The sequence below is a fragment of the Oncorhynchus clarkii genome, chromosome 30, assembly GCF_045791955.1.
Source record: "Oncorhynchus clarkii lewisi isolate Uvic-CL-2024 chromosome 30, UVic_Ocla_1.0, whole genome shotgun sequence".
Classification (NCBI taxonomy): domain Eukaryota; kingdom Metazoa; phylum Chordata; class Actinopteri; order Salmoniformes; family Salmonidae; genus Oncorhynchus; species Oncorhynchus clarkii.
In genome coordinates, this window is record NC_092176.1 from 16,912,385 (window position 1) to 16,924,398 (window position 12,014).

The 12,014-nt window shown below is 41.3% G+C and overlaps 1 pseudogene; it reads left to right on the forward strand.

The window, feature by feature from the left end:
- Nucleotides 1-3,551, forward strand: part of LOC139389493 (calcineurin-binding protein cabin-1-like) — a 99,274-nt pseudogene extending 95,723 nt beyond the window's left edge.
- Nucleotides 3,552-12,014: the final 8,463 nt, after the last annotated feature.

Below are 12,014 nucleotides of genomic sequence, written 5' to 3' on the forward strand. Positions count from 1 at the left end.
ACCACTTTGCAGACAGAGTTCAGTGTGTCAAATCGGAGGGCATGTTGTCCTCTGGCAGTCGCAATGGGGGTACTACAGGGTTCAATTCTCGGGCCAACTCTTTTCTCTGTATATATCAATGATGTTGCTCTTGCTGCGGGCGATTCCCTGATCCACCTCTACACAGACGACACAATTCTGTATACTTCTGGCCCTTCCTTGGACACTGTGCTATCTAACCTCCAAACGAGCTTCAATGCCATACAACACTCCTTCCGTGGCCTCCAACTGCTTTTAAACGCTAGTAAAACCAAATGCTTGCTTTTCAACCATTCGCTGTCTGCACCCGCACGCCCGACCAGCATCACCACCCTGGATGGTTCCTACCTAGAATATGTGGACATCTATAAGTACCTAGGTGTCTGGCTAGACTGTAAATTCTCCTTCCAGACTCATATCAAACATCTCCAATCCAAAATCAAATCTAGAGTCGGTTTTCTATTTTGCAACAAAACCTCCTTCACTCACGCCGCCAAACCTACCCTAGTAAAACTGACTATCCTACCTATCCTCGACTTCGGCGATGTCATCTACAAAATAGCTTCCAATACTCAGCAAACTAGATGCAGTTTATCACAGTGCCATCCGTTTTGTTACTAAAGCACCTTATACCACCCACCACTGCGACCTGTATGCTCTAGTCGGCTGGCCCTCGCTACATATTTGTCGCCAGACTCACTGGCTCCAGGTCATCTACAAGTCCATGCTAGGTAAAGCTCCGCCTTATCTCAGTTCACTGGTCACGATGGCAACACCCACCCGTAGCACGCGCTCCAGCAGGTGTATCTCACTGATCATCCCTAAAGCCAACACCCCATTTGGCCGCCTTTCCTTCCAGTTCTCTGCTGCCTGTGACTGGAACGCATTGCAAAAATCGCTGAAGTTGGAGACTTTTATTTTCCTCACCAACTTTAAACATCTGCTATCTGAGCAGCTAACCGATTGCTGCAGCTGTACATAGTCCATCTGTAAATAGCCCACCCAATGTACCTACTCACATTCCCCTACTGTTTTTATTTATTTACTTTTCTGCTCTTTTGCACACCGGTATCTCTACTTGCACATGATCATCTGATCATTTGTCACTCCAGTGTTAATCTGCTAAATTTTAATTATTCACTCCTATGGCCTATTTATTGCCTACCTCCCCATGCCTTTTGCACACACTGTATATAGACTATTTTATTTCTCTACTGTGTTATTGACTTTGTTTACTCCATGTGTAACTCTGTGTTGTTGTCTGTTCACACTGCTATGCTTTATCTTGGCCAGGTCGCAGTTGGAAATGAGAACTTGTTCTCAACTGGCCTACCTGGTTAAATAAAGGTCAAATACATTTTTTTTCTATATCTCTAATGTTCAGACCAGCAACTGTATGGCAGCAGTGAGCAGTCTAAGATGTTGGACCCCAGTCGTGTGCGCTCCCGCATCCCCCCCAACATGCCAAAGCTCTTCATCCCCTCCACCGTCACCAAGTTCCCCCCGGAAATTACCGTCACCCCGCCTACACCCACCCTGCTCTCCCCCAAAGGAAGTATCTCAGAGGAAACCAAGCAGAGACTCAAGGTACTTTCCCGCTTCCTCTCTCTTTCCCCTTCTATCGCTCTATCTATCAATTCCATCAATTGATCGATCTCTGGCCACTTTCTATCTTTTCACCCTGTCTGTTAAACTGTCTTTCAGTCAGATTAAACCCCTCCTGTTCTTTGTCCCCTTTTCCTGTCCAGAACGTGATCCTGTCCTCCCAGTCGGCGGCCACAGTGAAGGAGACGCTGAGCCAGCCAGCCCTGGAGGTGCAGGAGACCTCCAGCCAGGAGTCCTCTCTGGAGAGTGAATCAGACGATGAGGATGAGGAGGATGATTACATGGACATCTGAGCTACTGACCAGCTGTGCCCCCCCACCCCCTTGTCCCCTTCTCACAGCTACAAGAGTGAACAAACCAAGGCTGCTCATTTGAGCTAGACCTGACTACCGCCAACCCTATCACCTTGTCTTGAAACAATGGAATGGTACATGTCACTGCAGCTAGTGTCTCTGTATTGATGCAGTTGGTCTATCTTGTATTGAATGGGAAAAGGCTCTAGAAAGTCAAACTGTGGATGACTGGGGATGTTTTTAGTTCAACAACAATTTAGCAAAGTGCCATTTTCCACTCATCACACCTGCCAGGTAGCCAAGGTCTCCATAGTCTTTCACATGAAAATGGGAAAGGGTGTAGAATGATGATCACTTACTGTAAGTTAAATGGTCAGAATTTGTGGATTGTTGCTATGCAGACAAATTCTTAGCCTTCAATGCAATTGGCATCCTTGGCTGTGATTTATGCATCTTTCACAAGTAATGGGGTCAAAAATTCAGCCTGCTTTTACTATATTTCAACTGCAGCTACATCCTTGTTGGTGGGATGCAACATCCCACACTGAGGTACTTCAACATGATATGTGCCATGGCAACATACAACTGTTGCCAGCCAACTTTTGTCCATACACATTGATATAAGAACGTAAACTGCAAGAAACCCACATTTGTATGTAACCTGTATTTTCATGGATACTACTATTTACTGAGGACCATCAGCTGCAAACCAGGCTTTTATATGGGCCTCCTAACGCAATGTTGGGGAACCTACTTCTCCAAAGTTAATAACCTGTAGCAGATTGGATATGTTTACACTTCCACGTGTGATGTCTTTGATTTGTCTTTTGTTTGTTCTATTTTTGTACTCCACTGTATTATTTCAAGTCTCGTTTGATTGTGTCCTTTGTTTCTGTGTGGATTTGTAGCTTGGAGGAGTCTTTACCAGGAAGAGGACTTGTCACCAGCATTGCTCAGGATAATAGACAGAGAGATGTTTTGGATTAGCCTGAATTAGCTTTTGTACATCACACTTAAAACATATTTTCCAATGAGGCAACTCTTATAGGGTTTGAGTGTTTTTATTTAGCATTTGGGTCAAGTACATCTCCATTCTAGTCAATTTAGGAAACAAATTCAATTTAACTTAATCAGTTGTGCTTCAGTTTATTAACTGAATTCACTGGCATTGTAAGGGAAGGTGTGGATGTTCCTAATTCAGGCAAAATGCCTTCCCGATGGATCAGTTTTGGTAAATAGGTTTAAATTCAAAGTAAACTCGGAACGGGGATAGCTAGTCAGTTGTACAGAAGACAATATAATGTTTTTTACAGATTGTTTTCTATAAAAAGGAAATGTACTGTATGTTTATTGTCAAAAACAAGACTTTTTAAAAAGGAGGAAATGATGAATTAATAATTGTAAAGGACACCGCCCAAACAAGTCTTGCTTGACTACCTGTAAATGGATGTTTGTATTTTTTGGTGTAAAATACTGTTTTGTATTTCTACTGCTGAGCTTCTTATGGGAATATAGAATGGCTGAAAGGTGACTTTGGGTTCAAGGCTTTTCTTCTGCTCTTCGACCTTAGCTCAGGCTGGGGAGTTGTTGTTCTCTACATATTGACTTGCCACATTAAAGATGTCACAACAAAAATATACTTGATACACTCATACCTGGTCTTTGCTCTTTAACTCTTATTTCAATTACTTACATTTTCTGTTTGTTTTCATATTTAGTTTGAACTTTAACCTCTGGCAGCTGTAATAGTTATGTATTGGTTGCAAAAGCTGTATGTATACAGTAGTTTAGACCAATTGGCAAGACAACCTCAATGTCATTTAGTTCTACAGACTACAATTCTAGTGAAGTTTGACCTAAACAAAACAACCTGTGGCAAAGTGTCACTCTTTCCACCAACATGGCCCCTGTGTATCAATCATGTTTTCTATCTCCATAATCTCCTCTAGCTGAGACCACCCTGTCTCTCTGACATTTTAGTCAAAGGGCTCGTACACTTCAGTGTGAAGTCTCTGACACGAGGGAAGTCATTAGCCTTCATTAGCAACTTCCAGAAGTTTCTTATGAAGTGCTGTGAGTTTGTCATTTGCCCCTTTGTCAGGAAAGCTACATTTGAGGTTTGTTTTCTTATGAGGTGGACCAAATGTGTGATCCCCCATCCACTAGGTTGTAGTTTTGAGATCTCTCTTCTCCAAGTCTTGATAGGGCAGAGGGGGTTGGTAAGTGATTTGTTCAGTTTTATCTGTCTATCAACAGGAAGAAGTTAACTACAGTTGAAGTCGGAAGTTTACATACACCTTAGCCAACTACATTTAAACTCAGTTTTTCACAATTCCTGACATTTAATCCTAGTAAAAATTCCCTGTCTTAGGTCAGTTAGGATCACCACTTTATTTTAAGAATGTGAAATGTCAGAATAAAAGTAGAGTGATTTATTTCAGCTTTTATTGATTTCATCACATTCCCAGTGGGTCAGAAGTTTACATACACTCAATTAGTATTTGGTAGCATTGCCTTTAAATTGATTAACTTGGGTCAAACGTATCGGGTAGCCTTCCACAAGCTTCCCACAATAAGGTGGGGTTCGGATATATATTTGGGGCCCACTGTTCATTTTGTATATCAACAACATTGGGGATCTTATTGAAACAGCGGGTGTTAATTTTTAAAGAGCATTTCATATCATACAACAGAATCTGTATGATTTAAAGCTGGTTCTAAATTCGGGTAAAACAAAATGCATGGTATTTTCAAATGCCAGGCATGTTACTAATCATGTCATTGCTACATTGGCTGGACATACTATAGAGCAAGTTAAAGTGTACAAATATTTGGGGGTGTGGGTTGATAAGCTGAGCTTCACTGTGCATGTAGAGAACTTGATAAGGAATCTGAAGCTGAAAATAGGTGTTAATTACCGGTATAAGGCTTGTTTTTCTTTTGAGGCCAGGAAGGCCTCAATGTACAATGTACATTACTGACGGTTTTACATTTTAGTGATGTTATTTATATATATATATATATATATATATATATATATATATATATATATGCAGGCCTCAGCCACTACTCTGAGAGCACTTGATTCAGTATAACAAGCAGCCCTCAGGTTCATTACAGTTGGCTGGTCATCATTGACCTTGAGTAGGCTTAAACACTGGTATACACTGATTTATAAGGCCATATTGGGTGAAATGCCATTTTATCTCAGTTATTTATCAATCTGACTAAAAAAGAACAATCAATTACGGTCCCATTCTCTTATGCTTCTAACAGTACCAAAAATTGGAACAGGTCATGGTAGAAATAGTTTTAGTTACTTAGCTCCGTGCTCCTGGAATTCTCTCCTGAACATTTTAAAATTTGATGATCTAGTTTCGTTGGTGGAGTTTAAACACTTGATCGACGTATACATCATAGAAGAGTGTAATTGTTTTTAGGCCAACTGTTTTTAGTCAAGACTTTCGTGCTTTTAATGTACAATGTTTTTGTTGTACTGTATGTGTGCTTATAGTTTTGTTTAATGTTGTGTTAGTGTATGTAAGTTGTTTTGTCTGACACGTTGTTCCCCTTGCTGCTATTGGACCAGGTCTCTCTTGGAAAAGAGATTATCTCAATGAGAAAAAACTGTATAAATAAAGGTAAAATAATGCTAAAATAAGTTGGGTGAATTTTGGCCCATTCCTCCTGACAGAGCTTGTGTATCTGAGACAGGTTTGTAGACCTCATAGCTCGCACACACTTTTTCAGTTCTGCCCACAAGTTTTCTACAGGATTGCGGTCAGGGCTTTGTGATGGCCACTCCAATACCTTGTTCTTAAGCCATTTTTCCACAACTTTGGAAGTATGCTTGGGGTCATTGTTCATTTGGAAGACCCAATTGCGACCAAGCTTCAACTTTCTGACTGATGTCTTGAGATGTTGCTTCAATATATCCACATAATTTCCCCCCTCATGATGCCATCTATTTTGTGAAGTGCACCAGTCCCCCCTGTAGTAGAGCACCCCCACAACATGATGCTGCAGTTATTTTTGTTTCATCAGACCAGAGGACATTTCTCCACAAAGTACTATCTTTGTCCCCAGGTGCAGTGGCTTTTTTATGGCGGTTTTGGAGCAGTGGCTTCTTCATTGCTGAGCGGCCTTTCAGATTGTGTTGACATAGGACTCGTTTTACTGTGGATATAGATACTTTTGAACCTGTTTCATCCAGCATCTTCACAAGGTCCTTTGCTGTTGTTCTGGGATTGATTTGCACTTTTCGCACCAAAGTACGTTCATCTCTAGGAGACAGAACGCGTCTCCTTCCTGAGTGGTATGATGGCTGCGTGGTCCCATGGTGTTTATACTTGCGTACTATTGTTTGTACAGATGAACGTGGTACCTTCAGGCATTTGGAAATTGCTCCCAAGTATGAACCAGACTTGTGGTCTAAAAAAAAAGTTTGAGGTCTTATCTGATTTCTTTTGATTTTCCCATGGCACACCTCCAATTGACTCAAATTATGTCAATTAGCCTATCAGAAGCTTCTAGAGCCATGACATAATTTTCTGGAATTTTCCAAGCTGTTTAAAATCAGTCAAATTAGTGTATGTAAACTTCTGACCCACTGGAATTGTGATACAGTGAATTATAAGTGAAATAATCTGTCTGTAAACAATTGTTGGAAAAATTACTTGTGTCATGCACAAAGTAGATGTCATTACCGACTTGCCAGAAGTATAATTTGTTAACAAGAAATTTGAAAAAACTCCAACCTTATGACTCCAACCTAAGTGTATGTAAACTTCCGACTTCAACTGTACCTACCTATAGCCCGATCCATTTTTGTCACCATTGATAAAGATGAGCAAAAAATCTTAAAATAAATTAGGCTATATTGCATGCTCAATTTTTTTTTAATAAATATTATTTTATATTAATACAATTGCTTAGAGAATGAGATTTTGTTTAAAAGTATATTGTTTTCAGTACTCTAGCACCCTACAAGGAAAACGACAGCCTTTTTCTGAAACGTTTTTATTTAACCAATTGTGCGTCGCCCTATGGGACTCCCAATCACGCCCGGATGTGATACAGCCTGGATTCAAACCAGGAACTGTAGTGACGCCTCTTGCGCTGAGATGCAGTGCCTTAGACTGCTGCGCCACTAGTTTCCAATGGGGTTCATGGTTTCCAATGGGGTTCAAGTCCGGAGACAGATGGCCTTTGCAAAATGTTGATTTTTATGGTCAATTAACCATTTCTTTGTAGATTTTGATGTGTGTTTGGGGTTATTGTCTTGCTGGAAGATTCACTTGCGGTCAATTTTCAACCATGTTTGGGCTAAAATATACTGTTACTTGGTAGAGTTCATGATGTCGTTGACCTTAACAAAGACCCCAGGACCAGTAGAAGCAAAATATCCCCATAACATCAAAGATGCACCACCATATTTTACCATATGAGGTACTTTTCTGCATATGCTTCCGTTATTCGACGTCAAACCCACTACTGGTGTGTGTACGTGGCCAAAAAAAGCTTGTTTTTCATGTAATCTGACCATAGCACCACCTGGAGTTTGATTAACGACATTGGCACTTGGATTGGAACCAGTGCTATGCTCAGATGACATGACAATACAGCTAGTGGTGCCATACACAGTAGTGGTGGGTTTGGCGTTGAAGAACAGTAGCAAAATCTATTTGAGCAATTGTATTATTATAATATATCATTTAGCAAATGTTATGAGCATACAATATATCAAGGGTGACTAATTATGGAGCCTGACTATATTGTCTACAGTATTCATCTAAAGAATGCAAATGTAATTCACTAAAACATTGCATTTAAACAAATTCCGAAGTGCCTCACTGACAAAGTTGTGCTCAGTGTTTTGCAGAGAAAAAGGGAGTGTTGTCACTATGTTAGATCATTTAAATCCTTTCAGAATGTATCCTGTGTTATTGTGCAATCATCTTTAAGATTCACTGATTCTTTTTATTTTACCAGGCAAGTCAGTTAAGAACAAATTCTTATTTTCAAAGACGGCCTAGGAACAGTGGGTTAACTTCAGGGGCAGAACGACAGCTCTGGGGTTTGAACTTTCCGGTTACTAGACCAACGCTCTAACCACTAGGCTACCCTGCCGCCCCAGAACATCATAGTCGTTGTTTATAGCTGAAACAAACTGCACTTGAGATGAAGTTGTCAGCCAACAATCACAAAATGACAAAACTAATAGCCCTGATGTCAGGTTTAACAAAGGTGAGTCTTTCCAGTGTTTGAGGTGATGTACCGGTAGGCTGAATCAGAAGGGATTGGAGCACCACTGACATCAGGTTGTCTTTAGCCAGCGACTGCTACCTATACAAACCCCTCAAAGTAACCAATTAAGGCATCAAAAGGGCATGCTGCATAGTTAATGTGGGCCAAAGGTGTGAGATTTCTCGTCGGCCCACTGCAGGGGCTCTTTATTGGGCTGGAGGATAGCCGTCTGATCCTTGGGCCCGGCTGTGTATTGGCAGCTGTTAACTATTCAGCACAAGGGGATCTGCACAGTTAAAACAAATGGCCAGAGACTGACACCTGGGAGGTAGAGCATCAGTGGTAAAGGTTATCAGTGAGCAGACAGAGTGGCCTGGCCAGCGGCCCCGACATAGACCGCTCTGAGGACCAATGCTTTGCAGGGAGGTTGGGCCCTAGTAGGCTCATCGGACTTGGAGAACAGTCAAGAAACATTAGCTCTATTGACACAAACTTGGTGAGTGAGCAGAGTCACTTTAATAGCTCTACCTACATGTACATATTACCTCGACTAACCGGTGCCCCCACACATTGACTCTATTCCGGTACCCCCTGTATATAGCCTCGCTATTGTTATTTTACTGCTGCTCTTTAATTCTTTACTTTAAAAAAATTAAATTGTAGGTATTTTTCTTAGCTGCATTGTTGTTTAAGGTCCTGTGAGTAAGCGTACCTGTTGCATTTGGCGCATGTGACAAATAAAATTTGATTTGAGTTCATTTTTATATACTGTAAATTACTGTTTGCCTTCTCTGAATCTCTATGCCATGTCTGCTATGGCAATGGTATTACTTTCTACAACTTTGTTACATCCAGTGTAGAGATCATGTTAGGGATGGTCTTTATTCCTCTTTTCATACGTTATGTTGAGAATAAAAGGGAATATTTATGTTTGACATATTTTGTCATAGATTTACAACCCAGTGCTTCAGTGTTGACTCATTGAAATCATTCATAGAGATTGAGTAACAACTATTTGGGTCACTTCACTGTGATTATAGTTAGCTACACTAGTTCTTAACTCAGTCATTGTCTTCAAGGCCACAATTCCCCTGATGTGTTACCCACGTCTAAATATAGCAGACAGCAGCATCTGTAAAATATAATAGTAGACCCTCACCTGCCACCCTGACTGGCCTGTATCCTCTGCCACGGACAACAGCCTGGCTATCACACCTGGCTATCACCTCCATCTTCACTGCGTAATGGGATTGACACCGCCACCACTGAAATGTACACCTTAGCTCTGAAAGTGACATGCTCACATTAGACTTCCCTGTAAGCCTTTAAACCATGATTACCTAAAATATTCCACGTCAAAATTGGTCCCTTCTCCATTTTCTGAAATAGACACATTCTTGTAATCACACAAAGAGCTGAGCCATCCTTGTTTTGATATCTCATGACACGGCTCTGAGAGGACTGATGCTGGGTGACTGGTAGGAAGCCCCTGCAGGAAAGCTCTCGCGAGGGAGACGGCACAAGAGGCCCTGCGAATATGCATTTGTCCTCAGAAGTGCAAAGTGAGGAGTGCAACATTGAACCTGTGATTAATAACTCCTCAGCAACAATTGGTTTCACATATAAGGAGACTGAAACCACATCACACTTCCTAAAGCTCAGAGTGCTACTAGCAGGCTGGCCCTCTATGCAGGGGGATTGGTGGAACCAGTTATGCATGTGACATCTGTCTTTTCCCCCTCCAAAATAGCCTTTTAGAGTCAACGTGAGGACCTGTGCTGTGAAAATCCAATGCTCGTCTCTCTGAGTGGTTCTGTTGGAGTAATGGGAGAAATATACATTGACTCAACTTAAGCTCTTTATAATTGCCAGTCAATATTCTCACAGCCCAGGCTTTCTAGTTGTAAACCTCTCCTGTGGCCTGTTTAACTGCTATTCCTTAGAGGGATGTTTCTCTAGTTGCCTGGTTTAATACAGCCATTTCCAAAGGGCTAACTTTATGGACCTTTTAAGGTATCAAGATCAATTTAGAATTATTCTAGTATTTCTCACAAATGGGGTTCCATACTTACAGTATGGTCTCTCACATGATAACATAGGCTTCAGTAGAGGCTGCTGAGGGAGGACAGCTCATAATAATGGCTGGAACAGAGTAAATGGAATGGCATCAAACACAAACTATGTGTTTGATGAATTTGATACCATTCCACTGATTCTGCTCCAGCCATTACCACGAGCCCGTCCTCCCCAATTAAGGTGCCACCAACCTCCTGTGATAGGCTTATACAGATTCACAGACGCAAATTACAAAGACAATTGGGCTCACAATAATACTATGGAAACTTGGACCATACAATACTACCCCTGGAGGAACTGTATGCAATATGCCCACATAAGCATACAATGAGAGACTGACTAATTGTATAGGGACTGTATGAAAACTGCTTGGTTTTGTAGAACAAAGCTGAGTGAGACATGTTTGTAGATCTATTGAGGGTATTTGAGGTACTTTAAGTACCAGAGGAAGTGGAGATGAGGAGGAACTCTGCTGAAGTGCTGCAAATGGTTCTCTGTTTAGCATTTGTTTAGCCTGTGGTAACAGAGGGGAATACAGGTGAATGCAGGAGGACACATAGCCAATGGACGCTTGTGGATTTGCCTGGAAGATGGCGATTGTGGGAGGGAGGGCTCCTTTGGAATGGAGGGGAGGTTGTGCCCAGCCTTCATTCTGTCTCTGCCTCTGTCTCTTTCAAGCTGTGGTGCCTTGGCCCTGTGGTGCTAACTGACTGTTAATTGCTGGCCCATACAGTGCCTCTCCGCATGGAGAAACTGTGGCCTACAAGGGAAACTGCCCTAATGAGATTATCTATCGAAGCATTGTCCTGTCTAGACAGATCAATACACAACCCCGGGGCACTGCCTCCAGCCCCAACACCCAACCTGGCTCACCCCCAGGTAAGACTCACCTGCAGAAAGACACTGGTATTATTGTAAGTTATTACACCATTATAGGTTTATTGGTCCCTCACACACTCCTCACTTTCTCAGATGGAGAATGAGACATGGCAGAGACCCTGTTGGGCAAGATTAAGTCATTGTTTCAACCAATAGTGCAAATGATATACATATGACACGTGTATATTTTACAGTTATGTTATAACTGTGTTGGAAGAGTGACTCAAGATGGGATAGCATTTCTTACATTTTATTGTCAGAAGCACATTAGTTCAAAGTGAACAAGGTCATTCAACAGACTATTTTGGTAATCATAAAAAAAGAAATTAAAGCTACATTCAGCAATAGTTACTGCTGTTCAATGGTCATTTCAATCAATGATATATACCCATTAATGTTGGAAGAATATAACTGTCTTACCCCATCAAAACCCAAAATACAAGGTTACTCCATTGTTTGTAAACAATGTCTCTGTTAACAAGCAATATATAGCTTCAAATATGCTCAAAACTATAATGTTGATCTCATGAACTGTCACTCCATAGCTCCATAGCATTTGAGAATGGTTACATTTCTCCAGCCCCATCCCTCAGCATTATAGTAAACAAAGTGTCTGGGCTGGCGTTTGGCAAAAACATGAATTAAGGAATGTGACACGGGTTGCAAAGGGAGGGTATATATATATATATATATATATATATATATATATATAGTCCTGGAAACTTTCGAAGTTTACCAGTAAACTACCAGAATTTTGGTATCTTTCAGGGATTTTTATGTCCTTTTAATGTTTTGGGGGGCTCCTGAGTGGCGCAGCAGTCTAAGGCACAGTATCTCAGTGCTAGAAGCATCACTACAGACCCTGGTTCGATCCCGGGCTGTATCACAACTGGCCAT